We start from the raw sequence: 22,667 nt of genomic DNA, 5'->3' as shown, positions 1-22,667 counted from the left end.
GATCACAGCTCCTCAGCTTGTATACATGTAGCTCCATTTGGGTTGTTTTTAGTTCATCTGTTCCTGAATTCAGTTCCAAATGCACCTGAAACTAATACACTTTGTTTAGTGTGCATAACTTGAAATGATTCCCCCTACTCCCAAATGCTGCTGGAGAAGAGCCTTTTTATCAAGAATTAGATCTAATGACTTTCTAAAGTGACTTGCTGTTTTTATAAACCCAAGGAAAACAGCATTTGTATTAACCCCCATCAAAGCCAGGACCCCACTGTGCTAGATGCTGTACAGACAGTCCCTGTCCCAAAAGCTTGTAATCTAAATTGATGAGGCAAACATGGACTTTGGAAAGGAGTCTAACTTGCAAGCAGAGTGAGCAGTGTGATGGCAGCAAATAGCATGTTAGTTCCATGCTGTTGGGGTAGTGGTGGTGGGGGATCATGGTTAGTTAGACAGGCATAAGCTGAAGGGAAACAGGTAAAAGGGCAGGGAAGGTTGGAGAAGAGGGAAGAGGAGTGATACTGAGATGGAGAGATGGGGAGGGTTGGAGCAAATAGCCAATCAGCCCAGGACAGAGAAAGTCCAGTCAAAGCTTTAGAAAGTGTTCTAGTTTCGTTCAGCAATCTCTGTTCATTCACTGTAATGACTTCTATTGATGAGAAATAAAGACATTGTGCTTGCTTTACATGTGAAGTTGTGCTTATAGTTTCGAGTTTGTGTTAAAAAATGACAACCAGAATCCCATCTCATTCAATCAATCATGAATTGTTCTTTTAAAGGAGAAGTACAGCACCAACATTATCCAAGGCATTGTAGATGCATCTTTTCTGTAATATGCTATGGTTGAATATAAAGGAGGTTGAATGTTTCATTTCCAGTAATGGTGAATAGTTGAGATATCAGAGAATAGCATATTCTACTTCAGGTTAACTAAAGGTTTGTTTAGGACTGTGAATGAAAACTAACATTAACGGTTTTAAAATCAATATAAATTGTGTTGCTCTGTCTATGCATTTGTCAGTGCAGTGTAATAAGCTAAGTAGCATAGCTAAGAAGCTTATATTGGGAACGCCTCACATCTGTTGTTCTATGTAATACTAGCCACTGTTTAGCAGACAACACTTCTAATAGAACTGCCACACCTTTAGAAATTTATAAAACAAGCTTATAAAATAATCTTATTGCCACAAAAGTCGCTTAGAAGACGGGTACAAAAACCAATAATGTAGATCTCCCATTATGGTAAGGAAACACAGAGATGGCATGGTTACCCTTAGAGCTTGCATATTTATTCAGCAAATCATACTAAAATAGCTAAAATACATTGGGTACTTGCAGTGCATTATTATAGATCACACTGTTACAAAAGCCTGCATTTTCAACAGTACACAACTGCAACTATACATAAATGCCACAACTGCTGAGTACTGTTTCTTGCTCTATATACAGCACAATTAATGCACCTAATCTATTGGAAAAGAAAACTTACAAGAAAAGGGGGTGGGGGGACCTAAGCAGTATAGTGCATGCCTTAGTATTTAACAGTCAAAAGGTAAAACAGTTCAGAACAAGGCCTGCCCTGTAAAAGGAAGAGCTAAAAGACAGAGTTATATAAAAAAATTAAGGTGGGCTTTCAGACTGTGTCTAACACAACAACATTCCATGAGTAAATGGTACTGGGGGTTTTTAATTTTGTTTTTTCTTAATTCTTTGGGAGCAAGAACAAAAATGTGAAATCTACATTTTGATACTGAAATATACTCTTTGCCTTTAAGTGTCTCCTTTTAAAGTTTAAAGAAAAAAATTGCTGTTTCTTCCCTACCACATCAGGATGAAGATTTTAAAAATTTTCCCTCCCCTTTTTCCCCAAAAAAGCCTTCTCTCCTCCACCTTCAAAGTGTGAGACTTCCAAAGACTATTAGAAAATTATTGCTCATCATTTTCTACGTTATGTGAACAGGATACAGAAAGGAGACTTACTTAAATTACAGTTTTGTGATTGCTCCCACTACAGTTGCATGTTTGTGAGCATACCCTGATCCAGAATCAGTCCCTCACTTTTACTCTATAAGTAGTTACTCACCCTACAACACTGAATAAGAAAGCCACACTGAAGACACAAGGAAACAAGTCAGTCCCATCTAAAGAACAACATTCAGGAAAACAAAGTACCAACACCTTCTCAGAACATGGAAATAAAAAATAACTCCATCAGAGCTACCTTGCCAAGGAGCATGTTTAAAGTCCAAAATAGCACCATTCATCAGTGTCTCAAATCCCGTGGCAGCATCTCAATCACTTACCACAAGGAAACCATGAGTTTCATACTACTTCTATACATCAAAAGAGTACATGGATAAAATATAGAGATATACAGACAATTGATGAAAATAAACTACTAGGCTTGTTACATCTAAATGGGGGAAAGGGGGACTCTCAGCCTCTGCAAGAAGCAATTAGGAATGGTGGAAATGGAGAGGCAGCAGTTTACCGGTTGCATGTCAGCAGTGGAGTTTGAGTAGTGGAAGACGTTGTGGCAGAACCAGGCCTGAAGGCCCACCTGTAATGTTGGTAAACATGGATTCACAGTGTGAAATTCTGAGAGCTTGAGTCAGAATGTAAAAACGGTTTGTATGATACACATTTATCCACTGTAATTCTCTAAAGCAAGGCTCAGAGTCCCATAGTTTCTTCTTATACTTGATGATTTACACAGAAACAATTCCCGATATATGACACCATGACCTCATCAACACCCATATACCATATGTAATACAAATGGAGGAATTATGATTAAAAAGAGTAGAGGTAATTGATTTCAGTGAAGTGATATCCATAGCCATTTGCTGGAGTCAGGAATGCGGCTTCAGTCTCATTGTTCTTCTTGCGATTAACTTCCTTTGGGATAGTAAGATTTTCCTGCATGGGGAGGACAGAAAAAAAGTTAGCTGTGTTTCTACAACAGCTGTTAAATGCATTTCTTTCCCTCCCCAACTCCCTCATATCCTTGTATTTTTATAGCCTTGTAAATGTGGTTTACATATTAAACACAATCTACTCAAATATAAATATCAGTTCCATAGATGGAAAAGAATTGTTTAAACAAGTCCAGAAGCCTTGAAGCTTCTGGTTGAATTTTGATGTCTTTGTTTTATTTTCAGCTGGGCCAGTGTGTCCAGCAGATTCATAAGAAAATAACAAAAAAGACCTCTAAAGGCCAGGTGACAGAATTCAGTCCCTGGCCACATGAATTGGATTCAATGAGTGCGGATTCAACCCATGGAGGAGATTGGGACAGAGTTATGCTTTAGGGGCTATAATCCTTCAACTTTTCACAATGCCCTGGAAGGGCAGACACTACACTATGCTACCCCTCAAAATGGTGCAGTCTGACCCAAACACACCCAGATAATTCTGTGGCCCGGTTTCACAGAGATTTTCTCTCCTCTCTGTCCATCGCTGGGGCCGTGTTTGGTTGGGGAGTAATACAGTAAAACTCCAATTGTCCGGCATCCAGTGGTCCGGCCCTCCTGATAGTCCGGCACCAACTGGAACCTTGGCCAGCCGGACAATTGGAGTTGCTCTGCCCCCGGATTCTCCAAGTCAGCTGCTGGTCAGTTTCACAGTGTCTGACTTGGGGAAGCCGGAGGCAGAGCAGCTGGGGTGCTGCCACGTTGGTCCCGCAGCACCGCCCTCTCCAACACTTCACCCGTTCCCTGCCGACCCCCCGCACCCCAGAGCCCTCATAGCCCCCCCCCCTTCCGATAGTCTGGCATATCTGATAATTCGGCACCCCGTGGGTCCTAAAGGTGCTGTATTATCGGAAGTTTACTGTAGTAAGGAGAGGTCTTTTTGCATTTCCAACTCCAGAGACTACAAACCAGACTTGTACAGGTGGGTATAATAATGAAATGTTACGATGAGTCCACACATGTAACTATGCATAAGCCAAGAGCAATCTATGCCTACAGCTGCATGTGCACATCTTGCCCATGCTGTTGTTTAGTGCACAAATATTTGCATAATTAAAGCCAGATGGCTAAATACTTATTTTTTTCTCACACCTCTCCCCCAAATGTAGGCTCTGTGGGTACAAGCAATACCTTTACAGACTAGATTGAAGTGATGGTGAAAATCTAATGCATGATGTTTACACCAAATAAATCTCAGGTAGATTGCTTCCTGAGACCATTGTACAGATACTTGCTGAGACCCAAAAGCTAGGAGCTCAGAAAATTAACATTAATGAATTTGTCTACTAATTTTCTTAAACCCCAGGCTCCATTTTAATGTTACACATAGTTTGGAAGATAGAAAATCCGACTGGATTGTTCGTGTAATGTAGCTTTTCAAGCTTAAGACTCTTTATCTTTTTAAATGGGTTATTTATTTAGGCAGTTAGTATTCACTAATGAATACTTTTCCTATAATATTTTACTGAAAAAAAAAGTACACATCCCATATATTTAAACATCCCGATAATTAGGCCCTAAATCACTAAAGCATTGTGTGACATTATCTGATTAAATTGTGGCCATAAAATCATTGTTATATAATTGCAATAAATCTTATACCAAGCATGACACATAGCCAGAAAGTGTTAAGAATCCTGCAAGTTAAATGACCCCAAGTCAATCTGTAGAAACATGTTTAAAAATTATGTAAATGGTAAGTACGGCCATTCAATGCTAGATGAACTAGAACTTTGAAATGTAAACACACATCATTAAAAGTTAGAAGCAATACTAATTGTGTCTGCTTCCTTAACCCTTGGGACCTGACCCTTTTTATATCCGATCTGTTTAAGGTTTCATGCAAGGGAAACCTAAAATGTAAGGATTGAAATTCCAGTCCTAAACTGGAACGTCCTGAATAAATTGTTGGACATTGGACTATATCTGTGGACTAGATTCTCAAAAGAACTCTTTGCAACCACAAAGTTCACCATCTCTACTGTGAATCTGATCTCAGAATCCTATTGTACTCATGCCTGTATACGTATGTGTATATTAATCTCTTTAACTAATACTCTTTTTTTAATAGTTTTTAGTTTAGTTAATAAAAATTGTGTATAAGCATGTATTTGGATATGATCTGAAATATTCATTAACCTGAAAGGTAATGTGTCTGATCCTTTAGGATGGGTACACTTTTCTTATGTTGAATAAGATCTTCAGTGACCTTCATCTTATTTGACCTGCGTGGAAGCCAAAGGCTGGGTTGCTTTAAGGAAACTGTTGTTAGCTTCTGGGTAACTAGCAAGGTATAACTGTTTTGTACTGGCTTGTTAAATATAAGTATTGAAATATCCACCAGCTTTGGGGTTGCCTGCTTCATTCTTTGCAGTTTGGCCCAAAATGAGTAACTTCAATTTGCTCTCCTGACCCCCCGTGACACATTTACGCATGTGCTTAAAGTTAAGCATGTAATTAAGTATTTTGCTGAATAGTGATGGATTGCAAATGGGGCCTTGCAATGGAAACTCAGAAAAATTAGTAACACTACATCTTTATTTGTGGACAGAATGTTATTGGTTTTTAATCTGTATTTTGCTAGATAGTGGGTTTTTTAAGAGAACTAAAATGAACAGATGATAGAGCCATAACAAGAAGGACACTGATCAGTTTAGAAGAAAAAGATTATACTATTTTCTTCAAAGTTTACTTAAGAAATCTGAGTCCCTTTCTCATATATTGACTTCTTTCAATTCAGTTTTTTCAACAATTATAAACTCCCAACTTAAGATATAACTCCAGGAACTGAAAATATACACATATCAGATTATCAAAAAATGACATGAGGATTTTTTCTGGTTTTAAAGTCAGAATTTATATCAGGTTTTTCATATTACAGTAAAATGGTCCGGCACTCCTGATAGTCCAGCACCACCTGTAACCCGGAAGAGCTCCAGGCAGCCGGACAATTGGAGCTGCTCTGCCCCGGGCTTCCCCGAGTCAGCTGCTGCTGAAACTGACCAGCGGCTGACTTGGGGACGCCTGGGGCAGAGCAGCTGGGGTGCTGCCGGGTTGGTCCAGCAGCGCCACTCCCCCATCCCCCCCACCCCACCCCAAACCCCTCATAGCCCCCCCCTTCCGATAGTCTGGCATATCTGATAATCTGGCACCCCCTGGGTCCTAAAGGTGCTGCATTATCAGAAGTTTACTGTAAATATACCGAGCTGCATCAAATTCATCTGCTGTCTGTCCAGACTGACCTAGCAACAGGATAAATTCTGCTTTCAGGTACATGTAGCCTCTGCACAAAAACATCCAATAGCAGTATTTAGCCCTATAATTATAGTCCTTGAAGTTCTTACTTAGGCACAATACTGTTGTGATGGATAGGACGAGTGCTGGCCTTTTCTGAAGATCCCAGCATTCAGTGACTAAAGGGTTAAATTCAGGTAGCTACTGGATGTTGGGAGGGAGCAAGGAGAGCCAGTGGTTGAAGGTATTAAGATTTGAATCGGAAGATTTACCTGCCTGCTGTTCTTCTTTGTGTGAGTTTAAGCCAGAAGTTGGGGGAACAAGATGACTTGTACCAGGCAGAACTACCATGTCTACAAAGAATAGTGGGCATGGAAATGAACTTGACCTTGAAGTATGGATCGGGTGTAGACAGGGAACGATCTATTTAGACACAATCAGGTTATTTTCTTTGTTTCGTTGTTTGGTTACACTTCTCTGTGCTAAATCCATGTGCCTCTCCCCCCTACACTGTACTTTAAGGTGTATCCCAAAGTGGAATTTCTCTGTTTTGAAATAGGTCTTTTTTTCAGTTGCTTTAAAACACCTAACAACCAAGTATGCTTTATCAAGTCTATCTTTTTGTTTTGTTAATAAAATCACCTTTTTAAGGTGATGATTTAATTCTTGTGTTCTGGAGGATAATAGGAGATCTGTGTATGCATGCCTAAGACTGAGAGTTCAGATATCAGAGACTGCAGTTTTTCTTCTCTTTTTTCCAATCTCTCTTGTTGTAAAAAATCTTGAGGTACCCCTCTGGAAGAAGTCCAAGTGGTTCTTTCTGGGTTCAAGAAGAAAGGGGTTTTTCACTTGGTGGTAGCAGCTACCTCCCAAGGCCAGGGAATATGTAACCTTGGGGAGATTGTAAGCAGAGCCCTATAGAGGCATATTTTAAGGTCTCTTGCAGGCCCCCACCTTCGGCACTCAAGTGAGGTACAGCCCTGACACCTGTCCTCTGTTCTATGGGAAGTACAAAGGGGTCCATGCTGCAGGAAATGCCATTTGTGAGGGTTCCCCTCCCATGCTTTATGAAATTGACTTATGGCCACATATATGCAGGCATAACTCGAAGCTGCTTTGGACAAAATACCTCATGTAACTGTCAATGTTAATGTCACAATCTGCTGGATCTGTATATCTAATTTTGGTGTATGTATCACTTTTGCATGTAAAGTTAGAGATATGTACAGGCAGTCCCCGACTTACGCGGATCCGACTTATGTCGGATCCGTAGTTACGAACGGGGCTGCCCCAGAGTACACAGACTGCGGGACCTCGCGGTCCTGCCGCCCGTGTACTCTGGGGCTTTCTCTGCGTCTCCCTGGTCTGCAGACCAGGAAGACACAGAGCAAAGCCGCAGAGGGGCTCGGGCAGCGGGGCAGCCCTGCTGCCCGAACCTCCCCACCCCCCCACGCGCGGCTTTGCGAAGCCGGCGGCGGGGCAGCCCAGGCGCGCCTGGGTTGCCTCGCTGCCTGAGCCCCCCGGCGCGCCTGGGCTACCCCGCCGCCGGCTTCCCCGCGGCTTTGCAAAGCCGCGGGGGGGGGGGGGGGGGGGGGAGAGGCTCGGGCAGCGGGGCACCGCAGGCGTGCCTGGGCTGCTCCGCTGCCGGCTTCCCCAAGGCTTTGCAAAGCCGCGGGGGAAGCCGGCAGCGGGACAGCCCAGACGCCCTGCGGCTGTCCCGCTGCCGGCGTCCTCAGAGGCTTTGCTCCCCGTCTCCCTGGTCTGCTGGTCTCCAGCAGACCAGGGAGACTGGGAGCAAAGCCGCGGAGGACCCAGGCGGCGGGACTGCGGTGCGTCTCGGTCCGCCGCCTGTGTCTTCCTGGTCTGCTGGGGTGGGGGTGGGGGGGGGCGCAGCTAGTACGCCCCCTCCCCCCAGCAGACTAGGCTTTTCTCTGGACACCTGTGGCAGAGCAGCTGGGGTGCTGCCAGTTGGTCCCGCAGCGCCGCTCTGGGCACTACTGGTCCAACCCAGCAGCACCCCAGCTGCTCTGGTCCTGATTCAGCCGCTGCTGAATCAGGACGCCTGGGGCAGAGCAGATGGGGTGCTGCTGGGTTGGTCCAGTAGCGCCGAGGAGCGGTGCTACTGGAGCAACCCAGCAGCACCCCAGCTGCTCTGCCCCAGACGTCCTGATTTAGCTGCTGCTGAAACTGACCAGCGCTGACTACAGGAAGCCCGAGGCAGAGTTTCTCTGCCCCGGGCTTCCTGGAATCAGCTGCTGATCAGTTTCAGCAGCAGCTGACTTGGGGACGCCTGGGGTTCTTAAGTTGATTCTGTATGTAAGTCAGAACTGGTGGTCAGTTTCAGCAGCGGCTGAATCTGGACGCCAGTTCCGACTTACATACAGATTCAACTTAAGAACAAACCTACAGTCCCTATCTTGTACGTAACCCGGGGACTGCCTGTAGTATGGAATGGTTTATTATTTTAAGTGTGCAAATGGAAGCCATCAAGGGTGTTTCCCTCAACATCTGGGTGATCACCTGTAAACAGCCTCTTTTCTCCTTTAAGCAGTGGTTGGTTTTAGGAAGTCATGCAACACCCTCTCCGCCACCATTGGTAGGGTCTGACCAAGTCATTTTCACACTGAAGACTGTGAAACCAAAGAATTTCTGCCTACAAAGGAAGGCTATTTAAGATTAGGGCTGTCAACTGACATGCGTTAACGCCTGTGATTAATATTTTAACACGTTAATCGCAGGCATTAATGCTGCACTGCCCCTTTGAAGTGTCACTGCTGTGCTTCAAAGGGGCAGTGCAACGTGGTCCCCAGCTGACCCTTTGAAAGGCTTAGAGGCAGCATTTCAAAAGAGCAGCCTCCTCACAGCTGAGCCGGGGATCAGCTGTGCACCCGCTGCCCCTTAGAAATGCTGCCTCTGCATTTTTCAGAAGGGCAGTGGGGTCCAGGGTCAGCTGGGGACTCCCCAGCAGATCCCGGGCTCTGCGCAGCATATCCCCAGCTCACCCTGGGTTCCACTGCTGCGGGGAGCCCCTGGCTGACCCCGGGTTCCGCTGCCACAGGGAGCCCAAGATCAGCTGGGCAATCCCCAGCTGACCCCAGGCTTCATGGTAGCTGTCCTTTTGACCAGAGGCGGCATTTTAAAGGGGCAACCATGGAGCCCAGGGTCAGCTGGGCACTCCCAGCTGATCTTGGGCTCCCCGTTGCAGTGGAACCCAGGGTGAGCTGGGGACATGCTGCACAGAGCCTGGGATCAGCTTGGGAGTCCCCAGCTTACCCTGGGCTCTACGGCTGGGCTCCACAGCAGCCCCTTTAAAACAGTTGTGCGGTGCTGCTACTTTGAAATACCCCTCCCCCCCCCCTTTTGCTGTCTCTATCTCATAGAGGCAGCAAACAGGAGGAGAGGGGGGAATAGATTAGTCCACTAGTCGACTGACTATCCGATAATCATTTGCTTATCGGATAGTCTACTAGTCTTTTAACTTCCCTACCGGGGATCACTGGGCACTACAGCTGGGGCACTACAGCTAATCCCAGGCTTCTAATGTGCTGCCCCTGTGAGGTGCTGGGGTGGCATTTCCAAGGGGCAGCGCAACACAGAGTGCCAGCTCCTGATGTTTGGGAACCTCAGCAAGTGGAAGCTGCATGGGCAGCATGTGGGGTTCTCCAGCCCTGCCGCCTAGGAGCCAGACATGCTGGTCAGTTCCAGAAGCCTCCTGGAGTAAGCACTGCTCAGCCAGAGCCTGCACCCCAACCACCTGTCCCAGCCCTGACTAATTTGTTACTTATGTATCATCACAAAAAATGGGAAGACATCTAGAAACATACACATGTAAACACACACACAGCCCAAAGATCTGGGCATGTTTCCAAAAGCTTTGTGTTGGGCAGTTCCTCTTCAGCTGTGAAAACAATCTCCATCCTGAAATCGTGCCATATAATCATAAAATAGAAAATCTCATGTGACCTCTCTGGGTCTGGAAATAAATCTCTACTTAATATGGCCCTGTGTGCTTTCTTGTTCCATGAGAAAGAAAAGGTCTTTTTATCTGCAACTGAGTTCAAAAATCTGATCACTTTATTATTATTCTCCCATTATTTCAGGCTGTTTGGAATTAGTAAAGAGTTCGTGAAACTCTTATATTGAAGATGACTGGGGAAAAGTGTTCAGTCCTTCACTACTTTGCTCTGACTAACTTTATAAATCCGATGCAAGAATTAGATTCCAAACACACACTGTTTCTGTTGAGTCTCATACTGTGCAGGAAGACAGACTGTACACATCAATAGTCACTTAAGTTTTAAGACTTTATCAAAACAAACATGGAGATGGTTCTAAATATTGATCCTTCCAATCAAACAAAAATATCTTTTGAAGCTCTAGATAAATCAAACTCAAATGGACCCAATAGGAAAAGCAGGGCTTCAACAGAGTGAAGGTGGTAATTAAATGTAATAGTTCTGGTGATCTCAAAAACCTTAAGCAATACTAGAAACCTTTTCAGAGCTAGGCCAAATGTTGACATGTTTCCATATTGCAGGAGCTCCAGTTATTCACAAGTCCAGGGGCAATGAAAGGATTGTTCTTTCATTGACCTAGTCATAGCTTTAATCTTGTGCTGCAGGACAAATTTGTATAAATGTAAATGGAGGTTTAACACAATAATATTCAAAACAAAAATTACCAGATAAGGCAGTATGACTACTATGAATAGGATGTTAAGGGGTGGGTAATGGATTAATTGTGTATTCGATACAATTTGTATCAACTACACAATTAGTCGAAGGGTTCTGTTCCAGCTTGCGCCAGTCCATGAGCTACCCACACTGCAGCTCAGCTCCTGCTACATGTAAACTGCAGAGGCACAAAGCGGGTAGGTTCCAGACCAGAGTGAGCTGGGACTGCTACAGCTCTGCATTTAAAATGCAGAGCCCCAGCAGTCTCGGACTGGTGTGAACTGGGACTGAGCCAAGCTGGCTTGGTCCCGGCTCATGCCGCATCCAGCATCCCTGTCTACTGGGGGTCCCACCGGGGAGCTAGGACCTCCCACAGACTGAGGCTGCTGCTGCCAGAGCAGCCTCTGCTCGTGGCCAGCCCAGGTCACCGCAAACAGGGGCTGCTGCTGGAACAGCCTCTGTTCGCGGCAGCTGGGGCTGGCTGTGAACAGTGGCTGCTCCGGCAGCAGCGGAGGTGGAGGAGGGAGGGGGAATAGAGGCAGCAGCACAGCAGGGGCAGGCTGTACCACAGAGATGGTGCTGGGGGGGAACCAGTTTTTAAGCCAGCTCCCCCCAGCACCAGCTTCCCCCCACCTTGCTGCTTCTGATACAGAGGCAGCAGGGAGGGAGGAAGCAAGCAGTTGACGACTACCTGATAAGCGTAAGCGTATTAGGTAGTGGACTACTCGCTTACATCTCTAACTATGCTTGTATGATCTGCAACAGCTTTCTGTTACAGATATGTGAAACTACAAAATTCATTTAATGAAGAGTCAAGGTAGGTGAGATAATATCTTTTTTATTGGACAAACCTCTGTCAGTGAGAGAGACGAGCCTTCCATTTTACACAGATATTATTTCACCCACCTTTGTGTCTCTAATATTCTGGGGCTGATCTGGCCACAACACTGCGTAAATTCATTTCATGTAAATGTGGCCAAGCTATGAAAAACTAGCCTTCTATGTACCAACTCCATCCTAACCTGGCATTGCTACTGGCCTTCTTGATGAACATTTGACAGTATTTTGCGTGCTAATTATGGTAACAACTGTCCCTGTGCTAGCTCACTACCACGTATCTTAATTTTAAAAGATGCAAACTCATACATAAGGACAGTTTCCAAATCTCATACATGGAAAGGAAATCTAATTAATTTTATACTTACTTTTAAAAAGCATGGAAACAGTGCATTTTCCTGTGAACAAAACTCTGAATCCCATCTGGATTTCTTAGTCTAGCTAGTGACAAATATAATCTAAACAGTTTTCCATTTTTTCTACTTTGCTTACTTGCCAACTTTGCTGCCAGATTGAGTCATTAGCAAACAAGGATATGGGAATGAAACAAATATGTTCTCTGCTTTTTGAATAACTGTTTCATTTTGTTACTCTAATTTCTTATCTAGTTTTGGGTTTACCACACCAGTGACAGAGTAAAATCACTTAAATCCTGCCAGGTATGCCACACTTTCTTTGTGTTAACACACTTACTGATTCCCAAACACAAATGTTCCTTTAGTCAAACTATGCAACTTTCATTTCAGGCAGGTAAGACATGAATGCAAAATCCTGACAAATGCAAAAAGAATTTTTGTCCTCTTTTATTATAGTTTATAACCACTTCTTTCTTTTAATAGGTTGTTATTCCCATATTACCAATACCAAGCATTACAAAACTTAGAAACTAGCTTGAAAAATATGAGACTTTAATAAATTGTGGGTTTTTATTTGCCTTCTGATTTTCAAGCTACTCTCAACAAGCATGAGGCTAAAAATTTTAAAATTTTTATATGAAAGCTGAGATTCTCATGTAAATACCTGACTCAAAGAATTAAGGCTCTAAGAAAAATACTTAATATCATGACTCACAATAAAGCCATGAGAGTTGGCAATAGTTTAAGGTAGGGTTTCTCAAACTGTTTTGAATCATACCCCACTTTAGTTATTTTTTCCATGGAGTCCCACCCCCCTCAAACAATGAGGCTATGTCTAGACTATGGGGTTTTTCTGAGATAACGGAGGTATTGCGGAAAAACTCTGCCGCATTCAGGCAATGCCTCTGCTTTTCTGCCCCCCCCCCTTTTTTTTTGCGGAAGAGCGGACGCGCTCTTTTGGAAGCCCTGTCTTCCTTCTCCCATGAGGAAAAAGGGCTCTTTCGAAAGAGGGTTTTTTCCCAAAATTTGGCCCAGTGTAGATGGGCCACATTTCGGAAAAGCCTTGTTCAGAAAAAATCATCAGGAAAAGGTACGCAAATTGCGGCATACCTTTTTCCGATAAAGCCCCATAGTGTAGACATAGCCTAAGAGAGCCAAATGTGAGTGTTGTTGCAACCTCATGCACTAGGTTGCAACACCACTCATTCAAATTTGACCTGGATGCTTTTCTATCATGGAGGGTGCCAGCCGACGGTCAGGGCAGAGAGAGAGAGAGAGAGAGAGAGAGAGAGTGTGTGAGACCCCCAAGTCTTTAACTGCTAAGACACGAGGTCTCGTCGCAGCGGGCAGCTTAGGAGGCTGAAGGGAGCCCCAAAAGTTTAACGTCCGTGTCTTTACTGCTAGGACCGGGGTCCCGTCGCAGAGGGCAGCCAGCAGGCCAACAGATGCCCCTTTATTTATAGGAAGAGCTTATTACACCTCAGATTTTAGCTGCTAGGATACAGAATCCCTTCGCAGCGGGCAGTCTAGAAAAGACTGAGAGATGCCCCAACGGATCTGTCACCTGGGAGTGGCACGATCCTAACGCCCAAGCTTTTTCTATACCTGTCCCTTATGACCGGCTGAAGTTCTTTTAAATTGTGCTTGGTTCTGTTACAGCAACTGAAGGAGTCAGGGTACAGCTTAAACAGTTACAGGTTTATTAAGGAAGCTTATAAATCATATGATTACAATGGCTATTGCTCTATTTCTTAACTGCTAGCAAATATAGATCTTAAAAATGGTTACAAAGAAAGTAAAGATAGAAAATAGAAATAATGGTACCAAGTGACAGCTTAATCTTTAAAGAGCTCTAACACTATGTATATATATACTTAAACAAAGGACCACATCCAGGTACAATTTTTACCCCCTTCTGTGCCTCTCGACTCCAGCGGGTCAGGCCAGGGTCGGTCCCTCAATTCCTCGGAAAGATGAATACAAGGTGGGCGTCCCCTCTGGAACCTCGGGAGGTCAAGCACCAAACCCGACCAGCAGATAGGTGGTAGATTGACGCTCAGAGTAAGTGTGCTGCTGGACCCATCTTTATACCCCTGGGGGCCCGTATTCTCTTTCTTATCTTAAGATGCCAAATTGTACTGGTCCGTTCTGTGGCGCCAGTTCTTACAAGGGAGTTTCAAAATAATTTACACTTGTAAGAGAGGAAGATAGCTAAATTAGGAGTGCCGGATATTCTTTGCTGGGCGGAAGATTCCTCCCCCTGCAGACGGCTGTGTGTTCGTATCAATATGGGTTAAGTCAAGGGCACTCCTCTGCAGCCTCTTGGTCAGCAATTAGTTTGACCACCCTCTTATCTCTGCTTACAGTTGTCCATGGTCACTGAGCCAGCATAACTAAACCTCCTGTTCCAAGGTTTTCAAAGATCATGCTGTTTTTACTGCTCTGTGTGCCCTGCATGCTTTCAAGCAGACAAAGATGGATGTTAAAATGGAGGTTCATGTCTGGCTACAGAAGGGCAATTGGGCCAAATCTGAGTGGCACTACAGTCTGGTATTTGGACCCTTCTTCCCCCTGCATTTTTATAATTACTGAATTATTAGAATGCTTTTTGCATGCTATCTCTATCCCACATCACACCATAGTTGAGTTTAAATAATTCAAAATTAATCATAATGAACTTTCAGAATTCTTTTATTTATATAGAGCTTGCAAGCTTAATAAATTGTGCATCTTTATATGAGAGAAATTAGTAAAGGATAATTATGGAAAGAGCCTTACCTTCGGAAATCCTCCATCCCCTTGGCTAGTTGGGAAGAGTTCCTGGCTGACCCAAATGGTTAACCTTGGGTACACCTGTCGGAACATAAATGTATACATTTATGCTGTATTCTGGAGAGACGTTCACCATGCCATCGCATGGTATTCCTGTGACAGATTTCACCAGTCCAATACTGAAACTGAACTTCTGGAAGTCTTGCCTCAGATATATGGAGCCAGATTCTGTTCCCAGTTACAGCATTACAAATCGAAGGAACACCACTGGAGTTAGTATAAATTTGGAGTAGATGTGAAAGCAGAATCGACCCTTTAGAGTACCTTAAAAACTATGTATGATAGGGCCAAAACAGTAATATGGATGTATTGGCATTTGGCTAAATCAACTGTGTGCGTGAATTTCCTGCAAATGAAAGCCTATGGCATCATTTGTCTCTTCCCCCTTGCAATGTTGGCTTGGGGAAGAAAGAAATTCCAAAGAGCAGGCAGATCTGGGATCCAGAGAAAGTTTCATGCTAGCAGGTGTAAACAGCATGATACAGTTTCAACAGCTATTGCTCGTAACTTCAGACTGCTTTTTTTGTTTTATTCAGATCTATTCTGTACCGATTGGCTATTTGATACTTCCTTTATAGCCCCTTCTCAACTGGTTCATAGACAATACTATAATACAAGTAAGAATAATTAGGGTCAGATCCTAATTGAAGGTACCTCTCGGGATTTATAGACTTTTCCAACTGAGCTCTCATCTTATGGGAAAATTCAATAGAAGTTAACAAGAATGACACTGTTAGGTTCTATAGTAAGTTATTTAAATAAAATACAGGTTTTTAAAGATTTGAAGTCTCTTTGGTAATGAAAGGAAAATAATTCTGGCTGCAATTCTGTAAAATAGTTGGTGACTGGGGGTACATCTAGACTGCACCAGTTTTTTGGAAAAAATTTATGCAAATGCACTCCACATTTTGTGTAGCTTTTTCCAATTCTTTTGTCAGAAGAGGCTTCTCCGACATTTGGCCCATCTAGATGGGGCCAAACGTCAGAAAAAAATGCTCTTTCAGAAGCCCCCTTATTCCTCATGGAATGAGGAATACAGGGGCTTCCAAAAGAGCGCGTTTTCTCTTCCGCAAAAAACGGAAGAACAAATGTGTTCCTCTGGTATACCGGGAAAAACTGTGTAGTCTAGCCATACCCTGGGGGAAAAACTACAGAAGGCTGTAAGTTTCTCTTAAATTGTATCAAAATTTCTATAGTCCCCATAAATGCCAATGTGTATGTATGCCATATATATACACCAACTGTACTTCCCTCAGCTTTCACATCATGTTATACCCTTTCACAGTCACTGGCAGACATCCGAGAGAGTGGTGGCTTTAGGACACTCAGGCCTGGCTCCTGCTCATTTCCAAACATGTGCATCAACATCTAGACTTTGGCCCTATGATAGCCATAAATTATTCCAGAAAGGTTATTTAAAGAAGATTATTAGATTTCTTGATGACTAAGGCTGCATAGTGGAAATGCACCTTCTATAATTCTTTGAAAATGCACCACTGATTGTGCCTTACTGCTTCTGGGGATAACTGGAAAAAAACTGGTTATAATTCAGTCACAAGGAAAATTTTAGAGAATAAAGAAATCCTGATGTAATAAAAGAGGGATGGGGAATGAGTCTGCTTTATCTTAATCTCCTCTGTTTGTTACTTTTCCCGTTACATCCTCCTACTGCTTCCTTTGACACTGTCAAATAGTTCCAAAGATCTCTATTTTATTACCTAAACTCATTTACACCAATTTGATTTTAAAAAACAGCCCAAACTGTAATTTACACTACTCTTCAAGTCATGTGTGAATTTGGTTTAATTCATTCATTATTACATGCATATTAAAACCAGTGTTGCATTTCTATTATGTTATGAGGTCACATATTTAGGATTATTACAGTAACTTGGAATTAGATACACCTTAATGAAATTATCAAAGAATTTTTAGAAAATTCTGAACTTTTCTGCAAAGTGGCGGGTGGGAGAGGGAGGAAAGTATTCAGTCACAATCCTAAAGTAGTTCCTGCTCTGACAAAACTTTGATTTCAGACGTATGTGTTTTTTACTGACTTATGTGTCAGACTAAGCTGTGAGATTCAGGTTCTTATCTAAGCTTTGGGTTACTGTATGAGCATTGGGCAAATTACTGTGCATTTCTAAAATGGGGAATTTAATGTACACTACACTGGTGTTGCAATCAGTTAATGTTCATGTTGATGCTTTGAGATTCACAAATGGAAGGAACCATGTAAGCATCATGTGCTAGTATGATTATTTCCCCTCGGTGATTATTTTGACAACTTGTGGTTTTCTTGGAGACCTGACAAAAACTGTATTGGTTTCAAATTACACATGGTGCCCTGCACTGTTATGGCATATTCCACTGCAGAATCTTAAAATGCTTTGTCAGTGTGACAGTGAGATTCACCCCTAAACAGATAACCCCCTCCCTCCCCTCCAGAACTTGAGGCTTTTTGCTGGCCATCTGCAAAGGAATGAGTGTCACTGTATCCCTGTGAGGGTGAGGTATATGGTATCTTACTATTTGTGACTGCTGCCTCACAAGCTCACTCTTTACATGGGTTTTGTGCTTCAACCCCATGACCAAATGTATGCAGTCAGGAGTACAAAAAAAACCATCAGTGATGAATCATTATTAAGAAGACAAAACTGAAGCAGGAACTGTTAGTCCCCAGTAATGTCACAGAACAAAAGGAAGGGAAGAGCCCTAAGATTTCTTGATACTGTTACCATTCTCAAAGCAGTTATTCAAGTGAAAGAAAGATGGAGATCTCCTTTCATATTTATTCTGTATGACTTGACAGCTGTGTATATTATAACCCCTAGAAACATAATTTTGTTACATAATTTTATTACAGAAACTTCAGTTAAAGACTTCACCACAATCAGGCTGGCAATAGTACTGTCATAATACTCTTGGTAAGAAACATTGTATACAATACATCCTACAGTCTCATTTTGTCTTACTGCATGATAAACATTGTCAGGTCATGTCCTACATCTCTAGTCTATCCTTCTTTGTAGTTGACACCCATGCTCTACTGACTTTTCCATGGGTCTCTATTTCATTATAAGTGATCTTAACTTTCCATGTTTACATTTTCAATGTTTTAAAGGGCCAGTTTCACAAAGCTGAAAACAATTGAGCCACATCACATAGGAGAATATTTTAATCAGAAAAACATGAATGATAATTGAGAATTGTTTAAGAACACTTTACTAGATGCCCCCAAAAAGCTGTAATGCAGGAAACGGTCATATTGAAAAAAGGTGAACCTAGTTTAGAGGAGAGGGGAGTAATGAATATGAATCAAAAGCTAGTAACTGCAGTACACTGATAAGGGAAACAAGGGGATAAGGATAAAGGTACGCTCAGTGGAGTTAAGGACAATAAGAAAGTATTTAAATATATTAGGAACAAAAAGTATCTTAACAATGGTAACGATCCATTACTAGATGGAAATGGGAATCAATAATAATCCTGAAAAGGCAGAAGTGTTTAAGAAATATGTTTTATATTTGGGGAAAAAAGATGATATTGTTACACTAGCAGGCTACATCCCATGCTCGCTAAACTCACCAACCCCCCTCTCTCTGGCCACTTTCACTAGTATCTAGGAAGGATGTTAAACAGCAGCTATTAAAACTAGACACTTCTAGATCAGTTGAGCCACAGAACTTGAATTCAAGAGTATTTGAAGAGCTGACTCATGAGACCATTGAACCATTAATGCTGACTTTCAGTAAATCTTATAATATTGGAAAAGTTCCAGAAGACTGGAAGAAAGCTAACATTATGACAATATTTAAAATGATAAATGGTGTAACCAGGATAGTTATAGGCCTGTCATTCTAACACTGATTTGGGGCAAGGTAATAGATCAGTTGATATGGGATTCAACCAATAACAATTTAAAGAAGGTAATATAATTAATGTAAATCAAAATAGGTTTATGGAAAACAGTTTGATAGAATCAACCTTCATATCTTTTTTTATGGGATTACAAATTGGTTGATAAAGGTAATAGTGTTGATGTAATATATTAAGACATTGACTTAGTACCATATAACATTTTCATTCAAAAATAAAAACCTAGAATGATATAAAATCTATATATAACATAAATCTAACTGATAGGTCTCAAAAAGTAATTGTAAACAGGCACAATCATCATTAAGTGGGTGTGTTTCTAATAGGTTTCTCAGATATTGGTTCTTGGCTCCTATGCTATGACTTTTACTGATGACTTACTTGGAAGGAAATAAAATAATCACTGATGGTCTGCAGATTAATTGAGGGAGTGGTCTATAATGAAGAAGACATAATAGATAATAGAGCAATCTGAACTGTTTATTGGACAGAAGCAAATAATTTTAATATGGTTAAATGTATACATCTACTAAGTATGTTGGCAATATACTTTTGGGGTCATGGTGGATAATCAGCTGGCCAGGATTTTCTAGTACAATACTGTGGCCAACAGGGATAACACAGTCCTGAGAGACATAAACAGAGGAAAGTTGAGTAGGTGCCAAGAGATTATTTTACCTCTGCTTTTGTCACTGCTGTGAGCACTGCTGGAATACTATGTGCAGTTCTTCTCTCTACAATTTTTGAATGTAACCAGAAAGGGCTATTGGAACATACTGTAGTCCATGTGTTACAGGTCACATAAAGAATTGCAAATGTCACTCTGCTTTCACAGATGTGGTAGGGGAATAGATTATCCAGTGTCTGTTACTGGGGCATTGATGAGAATAGGATTATGCTGGTGGTCGGAAGAACTGGCAAGCATTCTATCCCTGAAAGAACTAGTGCATCTTCCAGAACATCATTATGGTTTATAACACAAAAGTATCATTAGCACCAAACCTACTATTATATGGGAAGGTAGCAGATGCAGAACAGAAGGCCTTTTTCCATCTGCATTTGGTGAGGAAAGTGCAGCCATTTCATTGGGATGCTAACCTTACTACGCTTATTCTTTTTGCTATTATCAGACTAATGCAAAGCATTCCAATATGGGAATTTTGAGAGCCCTCAAACTGAAGGCAATGCAGAACTACAGGAAGTGCGTTTTCCCTGTAAGGATCTATATTGTTCAACATTGTGTTTCTTGCAAGATTACCTCTTTCCTCATTCCACAATTGAGATACCATGAGGTATTCAAACTACAGTTTCTCTGTTCTACTTAGGAGAGAGCAGTTGGTAAGAAGTTTTCTCTGACATCCCCTGAATTTGCCAAGTCTCCTCCCAGTTGGTTTGACACGTCCTAGATTTGTTAACTCCCTCGTAATATTGCCAAGTCATCTGTTCTCCCATGCATGTGGGGAGGAGGTAAGTTGAGAAAGGCAGTTTCTATATACTATTAGGACAAATGAATGGTGAGGAGAGAAGGGAGGGGGGTTCCTTTGCTACAATAAAGAGTCCATCATGTGTTGATATGTTTACTATATGTATGTACGGTATAGGATATGGCACCCAGGACAGAGGAGGTATACCCTTTTAAGAAACTGAAAGAATAGAACAATCAGTCTTTTGGGATCATTATCATAGTTGCACAGAGTTTAAGGACAGAAGGGACCACCAGATCATGAAGTCATCATCTGGTCCTGTTTAATCACAGACCATCAACATCCCTCAGCCACCCATGCACTAAATCCAAGACGCAAACTATTACAACCCACAGGAAACAAAATTATGATATGCCGTAAGTAGAGAATCAGAAGAACCAAGGCCCCTTCCGTTTTAGGGATTTAACTAAGATATAGCCAGATAATCCTGGTAAATGACCCATACTCCACAATGCAGCTGGAGATGGAAAAAATCAAGGTCACTCTCGCTCTGACCAGGGAAAAATTCTTTCCCCACACCTGATATGGAAATTTGATATGGCAATTCCTATGTTATGGGTCATGAATGGGTGCTATGGGGGTCATCATGACTACCCTGTCTTTCCTATATTGCTAAATGGGAAAAGAGACACAGCTACAGCCCAGTTAGATGGAAAAGGAGTTCCTGATATGGAAAAGATTGAGATTCATGACTCAAGATCAATTAAAATCCAGGAAAAACTGTATGCCCTACATTCTGAATGCCATCTAAAACCTACACATCTATGTTTCATCTTCAGTATGAAATTGAACAGAGATTCAGAGATGCATATTAATATAAAAACACAGAGAACTTCAACCAGCACACAGCCTAAGATTAGTATTTCAAGAACAGATATACCAAGTTATATAAGTAAAAAAGAAAAGTTCCACAATATAATATAAAAGACAACAGTCCAGCTGCTAACATGAAACAACTACAGATAAATGCTTTCCATTACAATTCTGGTTCACACTCTAATATTTTCAACTTTTGGCACTTTTTTTGTATGGTTGCTGCACTTGTAAAGGCTTGACTTAAGCAATATAAAAATCAAAGCTGAGCCTTAAGCCACATGATTGGATCACTCCTAAACATTTTCTAAGGCATCTTAGTCAAGGTCCTCATAATACTGTATTTTACCATTTTGAGCACCATAATGTGAGACACAAAGCATCATACCTAATGTCTTCTTAGATCAGAAAAAAAAAGGAAACCATCAATCCAGGAACTATTGAGTTAAATAAGTCTGCCAACTTGATATTGGATATTGATGTTGGTCTCAATTTGGAACTGAGAGATTATTAATTTAACATAGAGAAACTAATTTTTTTTCAATAAAAATAAAAACAAAGGCAATACTGTCACAACAAAGCAAGGACTGAACATATTTGAGCATCACTGCATGGATGGGATACAATGTTGTTTACTTTTATCCCTTTTTGCAGTAGAAGTATTTAGGTAATATGCAAAAAAAAAAGTTATTTGCAATTCACCTCAAGAAATATGTAAACTGAGACTCCTCATACCATTACAGAAAACAATAGGTTTAACCAGTGTGTCAGAGCCTTAAAATTGTCTCCTATCCTTTCACTCTAATGTATCTTTCCCCTTATGTAACTCCTTCATCTTTATAAACAAAAACTACTGTGGACACTATGTTCTACCTTCCTTCTATAACATTTGCAAGACATCTATAAGAGAGGAGACATAGAGCTACTTAATCAGCATCAAAGAAGTGGCAAAGTGAAACTGTTATCCTTGCTCTCTATGGCCTGAGAGCAGCATCTTTCAAACGATGCCCAGATCTAGCCTTCAAAGAAGCAGCAAACTAGACATCTCCCACAGACATACTGTAGAGTTTATCAGACAACTTCAGTACATGCATTCTTGTTGACCTGCTTATCTGGCTTCTTCAAAAAAGTTTTTAGTTTTTCTATCTTTCCTTGAACCATGTCTGAACAAAATCCTAATCTCAAGCAGACACATGAGAGATCACACACTACTGCATAGTCTGGAATTCTTGGGCCCAAGCTGCTATGCCAGGTTTTTTTTCCTTCTGTGATAAAGATCATCAACTGCTTTGAATGCAAAAGACTCCAGCTTTTGATGAGTTACAGGCCATTTCAGAATATTCCCCCCAAGATGTGGGATAAAGGACTGCTTAAAGAATCTTCCACTGCTCCAGAAATCCTGATTCCACAGAGAAGCTCAACAACTCTAATAATGAACTATTCCTTGAAGCACTGTAATCCTACCCCCTACCTTGAAATGTGTGCTATGCAACATACTTATTTTTAAACACACCAGTAGACATAAAGAGCAATATGCTTCCCTCCACATGAGAAACAGAGGAAAGAAAGGCAGAACAGGCCTTCCATCCT

The sequence above is a fragment of the Pelodiscus sinensis genome, chromosome 6 (assembly GCF_049634645.1).
Source record: "Pelodiscus sinensis isolate JC-2024 chromosome 6, ASM4963464v1, whole genome shotgun sequence".
NCBI lineage: Eukaryota > Metazoa > Chordata > Testudines > Trionychidae > Pelodiscus > Pelodiscus sinensis.
The sequence above is the reverse complement of the archived record's forward strand: the minus strand, read 5'-3'. Positions refer to the sequence as shown.